The sequence below is a fragment of the Anser anser genome (genome assembly GCF_964211835.1).
Source record: "Anser anser genome assembly, chromosome: 2".
Classification (NCBI taxonomy): Eukaryota; Metazoa; Chordata; class Aves; order Anseriformes; family Anatidae; genus Anser; species Anser anser.
The window spans coordinates 37,413,630-37,422,615 of NC_139721.1; the positions used below are offsets into that span (position 1 = coordinate 37,413,630).

Below are 8,986 nucleotides of genomic sequence, written 5' to 3' on the forward strand. Positions count from 1 at the left end.
TTGGAAATAAACTTGCTTGCACAAATGTCTTAAGCTCAACATTAAAAGATGAGTATACACAAATGAAGAAAATGCATTGTAAATTAAAAAGTAGTAATGCAATTTTCACAGTTCTGTTGCTCTTTGTCTCCTTGCTGTGGTTTTCTGTATTACAGTATAAACTTCAGGAGCTGGAGATTTATTTATCTTCATTTAACTTTGTACTGTATCTCAGTCCTTATTTCTACTCAGAACCAGTTGCACTCTTCTGAATAAATAATCAGTTCCTGTATTCCTATAATATTCCAGGCACCTTTGCTGTTTCCATCCAGATTAGCTTGGGTAGTCTTTCAACTTTGCTCCTTCACAGCTGCTCATGAGCTGTAGAATAGTCTCCATGTTGCAGGCTCCTGTCTTGCATCTGGACACGCAGCCATGACTGTAGACTAAGATGGTAAAAACAGTGAAGTGTATTCAGTTCTAACCATTTGTCTTCCTTTGTTTATGATTTCCTGAAACTTTTACATCCTTAGATGACTTTTTTCGAATGCTCGCTTTGTCTCAAAAATTGAGGGAAAATGAAACATTTTAACATGAAGGTTAGGTTATTTATTGTTGAAGCTTAGTTATGATATAACATGCCTGTATGAACTGATGATTATTGGAAAATAGATTAATATTAATATAGTAGATATCGGGTATAAATTTACTTATACATACTTTTAATTCTATATATGCTTGTGTGGGAATGACCTTGCAGGCAAAACCCAATATATTTGTGCATTTATTCCTGAGTGTACAAGAGCTGAATTCTTTGGCTGTGTATAGTCAGTAGAACTTAAAAACTGCCAAATGTTCTTCTGTCAGCCCACAAAATCTACCAAAGGGGGAAAAAAAAAAAAAGTCTTTGCATTTTCCTTATTTCTGTATTTAAAAACAGAAAAAAATAAATAAAGAAAAAAGCTTTTGGATCCCCTGATCTAAAGAATGTTAAACGAGAATTTATTTCTAGCAATGTTAACCAAGCCATAACATCGTCTGATTTTCTCTTCCTATAAGCTTATAGTATTTTTTCATATATTTATATTACTATGTAAGTTATGCATAGTGACTGAAGGAAAACTTCAAAGAAGAACAGAGGGTTATTTGAGTAGCAGGGAAATTAGGATTTTTATTTTTATTTGGTAAAAAAAAAAGCTGATTCATTGAGAACAAATAGTGTAAATTTTGGTAAATTAGACAACTCTAAAGTACTTTGAATGAATAAAGTAAAACACTTTGTTGTGAACATTTTCTTTTATTTAAAAGTATTTTTCTCCTTACCTTTGCCTGTTTCTCTCTGTTTCTCCTTGCCTCTCCCTCTCTTTCTTGCTCTCTTGCTCTTGCTCTTTTGCTCTTTCTCTCATTCACTCTTTCAAAACAGCCTTTTATTTCAGAATGTTCATGGAACTCATAAATAAGTGTGAAATATTTTGTTTGATGTAGGCTGACATCTGGTCCAATTATTTTTCTTCACTTTTTTTTTGATATTTCAGCATGTTATAAAAAGAGGACCCAAATAATATTAAGTAAAAGAATTTAGTTACTCGCACTTAAAATTAGCATTTCCTACCTCCACTAGTCTAATGAGAAAACTGTATATGAATTTACCTCCCTTTATGCTTAGATTACAGTAATTTATTGTCAAGATAGTGTTTGTGCTTCCACCTTGTAATACAATTAGTTCTTTGCCCAACCTGGTGTTTCTTCTTAGGTACTTGTGAAGAGCCATCACACATCTCCCCTTTGACTTCATTTTTGCTGAGCTTACACATCAAGTTCTCCCAATCACCTCAAGTACCGGAGGTTCTTCCTTCCCTTTGCTCTCTTGGCAGCCCTTTTCCCGACTATGACTGTACATAATATTCCCAGTGAAGCCTTGCCTGCACCTAGGGTTACAGCATAAAATAATTTCCTGTAGTACCAGCTCATTGGCCTTTTTTTTTTTTTTTTCCCCCAGGTTTATATCACATACAGATATTATGCAATCAAATCATATGCCAATTTTTTCCTCTCGCTGCCCCCAGCCATTGCAGTCCTAACTTATAACATGAAATAATCTCTTTAACTCCAGAGTGCGAGCTTCCACATCTTCACATGATATTTCTTTCTGTTTCTACTGTTCCTTATCCTTAAAGTCATTCTGTTCTTTCTTCCAAATGTCCTAATATTTTCACAGATAAGGAAAAGTGTTTTGGGATTATTTCTGCTATTGTTGAGTGTTTCCTTCTTAATGCAAAATTAATGCTCTCTCTTGCACATGTACAATATTTGGTTGTATTTAATTGACTGCACTGTGTGAACACTGGCTTTATGACCTGTGTGACATGTATGAATTTTCAGCTCAAAATGTCTGCTGTCCTGCTGGTCACGGGGGCTCCAAGCACACGTGTGCTCTCCCCCCCTACATAACTGTGGGGCCTGAGCACAGCTAGGGACTGCAGTGTGTGCCGAGAGCCATCTTGAGTCAAGAATTCCTGCAGGTAAGGAAGGAATCCCTTTTTAAACATATATTGCGTCCGATGTACTTCCAGTCATCATCCTGTGTGTTTAAACCTTGCTTTTAGTCTTAAATGTGCGTCTTGATAAAAAATCAAGCATACTTGAAGCGTATTTGATCTGAAAAATCAATCGAGTTTGTGGACATGTAAATGCAGAAGACCTATCTGAATAAACACATACTTTTTTTTCAACACATTAACACTTCTTTTTTACCTGTGAGGTTAAAAATTCAGGGTTTCTAAGTATTTCTTAAATACTTGTGACCTGAAACCTGTACCTGCTTTTGTTAGTTTGACTCAGATAAATAGTTTGACATTGTAACTGACTGTAATAGAGCAAAAGAAATGCAAAGAAGCTAAAACTTCAGTTTGTTATTTTTTCTTTTAGGTTTCTGTCACTCTTTTCATGCAAATGATTTATTCTGATTAGTCTTTAGAGTCCTGTTCAGAACAGAGATGAGGAACTACAAAAATCTTTAAAGTAGGTCAGCATCTTACTAATTATTGCTCTAATTAGTGACAGCCACATCTTTTTTTTTTTTTTAATTCTGTTTAATAGGACTCATAGATATCCTAATTTTGTTAATTTGAAGGAAGTTGTGCCCTTGATTTTTAATGGACTTTACCCAGTCTGTCACATTATCTGAAAGTGTGTGTGGTAAAAAGATAAAAAATAAAGGATGTACTTTTACTTTTCCTGTAAAAGCTGCTTTTTTCATTTTATCCACAAATATCAGTAGACTGAACATATATGGTCCAAAGACAGAACAAATAGCAAAAAGGTTTTAGTTAGGTTTGAAAAATAACAGTGTAAAGGTTTTTCCCGTGACCTATATGCTCACTGAAAAATGTTCTCTCAGTTGATTGTCTCGCGCTTGGGACGTAAAACAGTAAATCAAAACATAAATCTTTGGATGGCCTAAAACAGGTTAAATACTTCTAACAGATCCAGTCAGTGAGATCTGAATGTTGTATGGGGGAAGTTTTATGTTCAGAAAAGCCTGAAGAGCCCTTTTATACAAGTGTCATAAAATGACATATATCAGTGTGTGCTATAATCCTCCAAGGTGGGGAAGTATATTAGGTTATTCTCTGTTCCAAGCACTGTAAAGGTATTTTCAAAAAACTCTGTAGTTGTCTGCTAGAATTGCTAGGAAACAAAAGCTATTGCGTTAATTTTACTTCATTACCAACTGTATTCATTAAGACTGGTTTAAATGTATGCTAGTTCATTGCCGTGAACAGCATATTTCATCTTGTATTGTCTTGTAGAGAACACACGCAAAAACCTGTTAGTGACTGAGTTAACAACCTTAGATTAGATTTTAACTGCTTTTGTACAAGTATTAAGTGTGCATTTAAGTTAAATTGTTTAATACACAACCTGTACTTTCACCACCTAATAAACAGAATTACTTTAATACAGTGAATTATAAGCTAGCCTAAGCATGAAAAGTACATGAAGTTAATTTGGTTATCTACTGATGCTAAAAGTAAATCAAATTGCCTCTAAGTTAAATTTTACCATAACAGTGTATTTCAAATTTGGTATTTCTCCTGTTTTCTGATTGTGGGACTACTCTAGACTAATCAGATTTTTTTTTTTTTTTTAGGAATACTTCAGGCAAACAAATACTTATTATTAAGAAGTACTGTACTCTATTCCCACCATGCTATTTAGCGGTGCCTGATTAAGAGAAAATTAATTCATGTTATCCTGCAAATTACTATCTGCTGTTATCTCACTCTTTAGTTATTGTGGTAATTTATCAGCATCAGCGGAGATAAATCATACAAAAGAAATGAAAGGAGGTTTGCGCAGAGCGTGAAAATGAGTCTGGTGCCATACCTTGCTCGCTGGCTCACGCACTGTCCCACACTGTGGCAGCTGCAGTCATGCACCAGGCCTTGAAGTGCTGGACACAGTGCTTCTCCGTGTCTCTTGGTGGAGGCTCGGTGGAAGGTCCTGCTCCTGGGGCAGGCTCTGCAGGGTGCAGGCAGCGGAAGAGCGCTCATTCTGCTGGAGGGCTCGCTCTGCTTATCGCCTCACTTACCTGTGCTCTGCGCATTCCGTGATCACGGCCTTGAATATAGGAGGACAGGTGAAATAAAATGAAATGCTGGCATTTAATCAGTCTGATTCTAAGTTTAAAGGCTTCATTTTAACCTTCTGAAGAAACCCTTTCTCCACAGCTGGGTGTTACCTTGACTTTACCCCTTGCTGTAGTAGGACCATTTGTCCCTGAGTGAAACTGATGCCCCAGACTGCCTCAACATCCCCAACAGACAGGTCACCCTTCATATTTTGGCCCATTGCCCTTCGCGAAGGCCCGTTGCCCTTCATCTTTTTGTGTCACAGCTGCTATTTCACAGCACTGAACTTTACACGAGAGGGAGAACCTCGATTTCCAATGGACGGGCAAGAAAAGCTTTCACGCTCTGCAGTGCGAAAGACTTGAAGCGGCTCGAGTTCTGCGGCGGAGAGAGCGCGGAGGCTGCGCCGTGCGCCCTGCAGGGCTGGCAGGGGGCGCTGCAGGCGCGGAGGGGCGCGGGGCGTCGGGGAGGCGTCGGTTCAGAAAGGGAAAGGGGGATGGAAAGAGGGGAGGAGGGGTCTTAACGCTTCGTCCTGCGGAGGGGGCTCGCAGGCAGTACTAACCCATGATTGAGTTAGCCTTGGGAATCAGGCTGCCCCGAGTATAAGCTGCTGAGACCAGGGTTTTCCTTATTTTTTTGAGGTAGGAAGGAAAGTGGTTAATATTAAAAGCAGGTTACGTTCAGACGCCACCACCAGAACCTCAATACTCCTATGGCAGCAACATGACACCAGAGGGGGAAATGCACGGCTCTGTCCATCACCCGGGTCTTTGCTAGATCAAACCTTACTTACATCAATTTTTCATGTGCTACATCACCATCACCACCGTCATTTGCTGCTGCGACAATTTAGAAGGCGGCAAGGTTCCATGTCTTTGGAAGCTTTGCAAAAGAAGGCTCCATCTATTCCAAAGAAAGTTCAATCTGTTTCCAAGCTTTAAGAACATTTTTAAAGCCTACATTGAGAGACTGACAGTGGCACTTTTGCGTACATATTTACTATGTTTCTTTTGCTATGGAACAGTATATAATATTTATAACAGATCTTTAGTGTCCGTTTTCAAGAAAGAAAAGGTAAGCGAGTTGTGGTGGGTGCAATGCCTTGATGCAGGAATGATCAGCTCAGGTTTATAATCCTACAAAGAGTTTAACTGAGCACTTCAGGTCGCTCAGTACACGAGGTATTTAAAAGTCCTCCCCACTCTCTACCTGTGCAAGGGTCAGTCTCGGCTGCGGCTCATTCTGGCTCACACACAAGCAGGCGAAGATAGACTTTCCTCTGCTCCCTGCTCAGCTCCCTGAAATCCTGCGAAGCTGTGGGTATTGCAGAGGAAATATAAACAAGAAGCAATGATGAGCAGAAATTATAAGCCTGCATAGGTATTATAATGTAAACCTGCATAAACACACAGATATGTGTATGAGTGCGTATGCAGATGTATGTACGTATACGTATATCTCAAAGCAAAAAATGAGAACTGCTATGCGGTATGGCAGGAGCATTGGGAGAGACTCAACCCCAACTCGCTGCACTGGAGGGAAGGGACAGAGAATCTGATGGGCCTCTTCTGTCAGCTGGACCATGCAAGGACAAGTACAAAACGAGACAAAGGCAAAAGTCCGGGGAAAGGGCAGAGACTGTCCCCTTCATACCTTTGCAGAGAAGGTGACAAGTCCTATCTACACTTTAATCTCTGGAAAAAAAAAAAAAAAGGCAAAACAAAAGCACAAAAGCAACACCATGCAAAAGACTGCGATCACTGCTCTTTGCTGAGCGCAAGAAGAGAGAAGGTGAAGACCCCCACTCCAGGCAGGGGCGGATAGTACGGTTATCATTATTGTCCTTGTCCTTATCACTGTTGTTTAGTTGGCTTGCCTTATTTACTCTCCGAGAGCATCCCCTTGCTCTTGCCAGCTGTGGCCGCCGTTCGATAGCGGGCAGTGCAGAATGAGGCCCGCCGGGGTGCCCTGCGCCGCCTGGCGATGGCCGCTGCCGGGGCCTGGACGGGAGCGGGTCCGGAGTCCCTGCAGGACCCCCTCCAAGCCCTCCTGCTTTAGGGGGCGGCGGCGGGCTTTGCCGGGAGGGATGCTCTGCGCTGCGCTCCGGGGCACCCCGTCGGGGCATCGGCTCTGCACGGCGCACAGGGAGAGCCGGAGGCCGAGCCTCTTCTCAGCCCCTTCCACACCCCTGCCCTGCCTGCCGCCATCCCTCCTGCATCTCAGCCCGGTTTGGGATTTTCCCCCCGTGCTTCCCCCCGGCGCCGAGCCGCTCCGTGCGGCCGGGCCAGCACCAGGGACAGCGCCGGCCCCGGCCTCCCTCCTTTCCTTTGTTCCTCCGCCGGCGAGGCCCCGCGGAACAAAGGAGGCCGCCGCCGCTGTCTCCGGAGCCCCGGCCTCTCCCCTCCCCGCCCCGCACCCCCTGCTCACCGCACCGACGTGGCCCCCGCCACCTCCTCCTCCTCCAACCGCAGCCTCATCTCCGCTGCCCCGGCCTCGCATGCACCTGCCCCTCTGCTGGCGTGTCCCCCCCCCCCTCGCTCCCCGCTCCCCCTTTCAACCCTAAGCCTCCTCCGGCCTCCCCCCACCCCTTTGCCCCGCTGCCTCCCCCCGCTCCGCACCCGTGAGCCGCACCGCACCGCTCCGCTCACCGAGCCGCACATCGCTCCGCTCTCCCCGCCGCACCGCTGCCCTCCTGCAGCGCTCTGCTTCCAGCCTCACCCCCCCTTCTCCGCCCCCCTTACCCCCCCCTTCTTTTTTACCCCCTCCCCGGTGCACAAAACGCCCCCCCGACCCCCGAACGATCGTGCCGCGGAGCCCCCCGAAAGGAGGAGCCACCGCCGAGCCCGCAGCGCTCCTGCCACCGGCTGGGCGATGCGCAAAGAACAATTCCTCGCGGTGATCATAGCAGAAAATGTATTTATTTCCCAGTCGTCGACTTTACATGGTTTTAAGCCCAGGAAAGCGAGAGGTCGAGGCACCGCCACCTCGAAAGACACCGCTGCCACCGCGCGGCTCCCGCACTGCCCCACGTCCCCGTTACCTGCTGCTGACAGCTGCCATCCCCTGGCAGCGGTCCCCTCCTCTCCACGGGGCTCAGCCGTCCCGGCCTCGAGTCCTATTCAGTGGCGCTTTCCGTAGGTGAGTAGAGACCGTCGAGCCCTTTATTGCTTTTTTCTGTCCTTTCTGATGTGTCACTTAGCGCTATTCTTTTTATTCGTAGTGCTATGCTATGTTCGGGCGAGAGCTCTAATGCTGCCTGGAGGATCCGCTCTTGGCATTCACCGCGTGCCTTAATTGTATGACATTAAATCAAGGTCCGCTGTGAACACGGAGAGTCAGAGCCTTGGAGCGCTCCCGCTCGCTCTCTCTGCAAACAGAATAGCAACCGAACCCCGAAGAAAAAAAAAAAACAAAAAAGAAAAAAATACATACATAATTCTCCTCCGCCCTAGTCCCGTCCTGGCCTGGGCTGGATGTAATTCATGCTCGAATTTTTCTACTGGCCCATCTGTTGTTTGCAATGCCCAGAAAGCTGTTACATATGTACTTAATGGCCTAAAAAAAAAATCATGGAAATTAAGCGTGTGCTTATAACGCACTTCCAGGCGACTGCTTTAATTTCGCCAGCGTCTTCGCGTGATTTGAAACGCAGGAGTTGGCTCTCCCCGCATCGACGTCTCTGGTTTGGCATCCCTGCCCGTTAGGGACCGTGTCCCTGCTCCTGCGGCTCGGCTGGAGCCCGGGCCGCGGGACCCGCGCCCCTGGAGCATCCCCGCTCCCCTCGGCCGGGTGTCGGCGGTGAAAAATGAAAGGACAGGACATGTCATCTTTCTTTGTAAAGCGGAAAAAAAAAAAATTCAACTCACTGGCACCTGCCCCTTTCCCGGGAGGGTCTGGGCAGCCCATCTGGCCTGCCTACGCTGAACTGTGCGAGCGAGGAAATGAGGGGTGAAGTCATTACAATAAAAAAATAATTAAAAAAAGCCTAAGCTTATTATTATTATTATCACGGTTGTTGCCGTCTTTCACCGCTCAGGACGGGGACCCTTCTGTTTTGGTGCCGATGGCACGCCGGGGAGGAGCTGGGGGGCGGCTGGGCACCGCGCATCGCCCTGCGGGCTCGACCCGGGATGGACCCCACGACCCGTGCGGGCTGACCTCGACTGCTGCCTCCGAGCCTGGCCCGGGAGAGGGAGAGGAGAGGCGAGGAGAGGAGAGGAGAGGAGAGAAGGCGAAGCGGGTGCGCTGCGGCTGGGCTCCGGCGGCGAGCTGAGCTTCGCGGAGACATTTCGGCGGCTTGCCCGGGCATCCGGGGGGCAAGCCGGGCAGGCGGCTCTGGCCCCCCTCGGCACCGCAGCTCCTGCGTGCGATCG

At 45.9% G+C, this 8,986-nt stretch overlaps 1 long non-coding RNA gene across 1 annotated transcript; it reads left to right on the forward strand.

The window, feature by feature from the left end:
- The first annotated feature begins 417 nt into the window (after positions 1-417).
- On the forward strand, positions 418-6,338 carry LOC310893394. The gene is made up of 2 exons (XR_014578956.1): positions 418-2,501; positions 4,133-6,338. It is a non-coding gene; the product is annotated as an uncharacterized lncRNA (long non-coding RNA).
- Positions 6,339-8,986: the final 2,648 nt, after the last annotated feature.